The sequence below is a fragment of the Mus caroli genome, chromosome X (assembly GCF_900094665.2).
Source record: "Mus caroli chromosome X, CAROLI_EIJ_v1.1, whole genome shotgun sequence".
NCBI classification, from domain to species: Eukaryota; Metazoa; Chordata; class Mammalia; order Rodentia; family Muridae; genus Mus; species Mus caroli.
In genome coordinates this window covers 2,308,784-2,311,203 of record NC_034589.1, presented here as the reverse complement: position 1 = coordinate 2,311,203, position 2,420 = coordinate 2,308,784, and the positions used below count along the sequence as shown (strand labels likewise).

The window sequence follows — 2,420 nt, the reverse complement described above, 5'->3', positions numbered from 1 at the left end:
TAGCTATATATATATGTGTGTGTAACTATATATATATGTATATAATGTAAACGCACACTTTTTTAGATGGGGTCTTACTATGTAGCACTGGCTGGCTTGAAACTTACAGAGCTTCACCGGCTTCTTCTTCCCAAGTGCTGGGATTTACATAGGGCTAACACTATTATGTCTAATGACAGTGATTTTGTGGTCAGTTTTAATTTTTAAAAAAGCCTTTGTCATCCTCCTGATGTTCTTTTTCTTAGCTATTCTTAAACATGAATTTGTTCTTGTGAATCTTAAAATAATTTCATGCAGTTTCAGGGGGAAAACATTAGAATTCTGATTTCATTTCTTTTTTTTTCTTTTTTTTTTTTTTTTTGGTTTTTCGAGACAGGGTTTCTCTGTGTAGCCCTGGCTGTCCTGGAACTCACTCTGTAGACCAGGTTGACCTCGAACTCAGAAATCCACCTGCCTCTGCCTCCCGAGTGCTGGGACTAAAGGCGTGTGCTATCACACCCGGCCTTTCTGATTTCTATATTAGTTTAAGGTTTGGCAAGTTTGACAACTTTATGATGAAAATGTAGTATGCATCATATATATTATATAATACCACAGATAGGGTCTGGGCCAGAAGCCCATATTGAAATGCTTGGATGTGTCTACAGGAAATGTGTGCACACTCACCCAAAGTGGGTTATGTAAAGACTATTTATAGCCTCTGTTGACCCATGCCAGGTTTTCTCACTCGACAGGTTTGTGTTTGCAGAAATCCTGTGCCTGTTTTTAAACACGCTTTCAATTTCCCTACTGTGTATCAGTATTTCATAGATTGTTTCTTTCCCCGGTTGACTCTTTTTAGCCTTTGAAAGTATATCTGTTCTCTCCCTCCCTGCCTCCTTCCCTCCTACCACCCCCGTTTTTCTCTGTCTCCTCTCTTTTCCCTGCTCCTCTCTTGGTCTCATATAATCCTTCCTTCTCTGCCCCCCCCTCCCCAAGTACCAGCATTATAGGTTTTTAGGTATGGGCTGCTAGTATAGTTGGCTGGCTGAGGCTGTTTGTGACGGGTCATACTGTTGCTGAGGGAGCTTTCTACTTATGTTTGCCAGCTTTATCTTAAAGTTTCTTTTCTTTTCAACCCCACCCCACCCCACCCCTGCTTTTGTTGTTGTTGTTTTGGTTTGGTTTTTCTTTTTTTTTTTTTTAAGATTTATTTATCTGAGTACCCTGTAGCTGTCTTCAGACACACCAGAAGAGGGAGTCAGATCTCATTACAGATGGTTGTGAGCCACCATGTGGTTGCTGGGATTTGAACTCAGGACCTTTGGAAGAGCAGTCGGGTGCTCTTACCTGTAGAGCCATCTCACCAGCCCGGTTTTGGTTTTTCGAGACAGGGTTTCTCTGTGTAGCCCTGGCTGTCCTGGAGCTCACTCTGTAGACTAGGCTGGCCTCAAACTCAGAAATCCTCCTGCCTCTGCCTCCCGAGTGCTGGGATTAAAGGCGTGTGTCACCACGTGTGTCACCACGCCCGGCTCACCCCTGCTTTTTGAGGCAGGTTCTCACAATATGTCCTATATCAGCTTTGGACTTACTGTGTAGCCCATGCTGACTGTCAACTTGTGCCTACCTGGATCACAAACATGAGCCATTTTTTAAATATATATTTATTTAAATAAGGGTCAGGCAGTGGTAGCACATACCTTTAATCCCAGCACTCAGGAGGCAGAGGCAGGTGGACCTCTGTGAGTTTGAGACCAGCCTGGGCTACAGAGTGAGTTCCAGGACAGCCAGAGCTATAAGAGATCCAGTCTCACAAAACCAAAAAAAAAAGCACCCCAAACCTAGGTGTATCATTTCCTGTGAATGTATTTGTAGCTATCCACCACCCTCATCAGCATGTGAATGGGCTCTGAGGGAGCCTAGTGTCTACACTGTATGGTAACTAGCCCTGGCCAACTGATGAGCCATTTCTGTTTTCTTTTTCTTTCTCCCCCGACCCCCTCTTGAGACAGGGTTTCTCTGTGTAGCCCTGATGTCTTGGAACTTTGTTGGACCAGGGTGGCCACAAACTCAGAGATCCCCTTGCCTCTGCCTCTGCCTCCAAAGTGCTAGGATTAAAGGCATGTGGCACCACACCTGGCCTAAAATGGTCTTAAGTTGTGTTTGGAATGTATTCATTTTATGTGTATGGTGTTTTGTCTGCATGTGTCTGTGTACCATGTGCATGCACTGTGCTCATAGAGGCCAGAAGACAGGGTCAGATGACTTGGAATTGGAGTTACAGGCAGTTGTGAGCTGTGCCTTGTGGGGACTGAGATTTGAACCTGTCTCCTCTGAAAGTACATCTAATACTCTTAACCGAGGAGCTATCTCTCCAGCCCCTTGGTGAGCCATTTCTTTACATCAGAAAAGTGTCTATCTATTTCTTTCTTTTTTTTTTT

General features: G+C 44.0%; 1 protein-coding gene across 1 annotated transcript in view; it reads left to right on the top strand.

Moving 5' to 3' along the window:
- The window catches only part of Tbc1d25 (TBC1 domain family member 25), a 23,168-nt gene that overhangs the window by 13,397 nt on the left and 7,351 nt on the right, over positions 1 to 2,420 (top strand). The gene's annotated exons all lie outside the window — the stretch shown is intronic.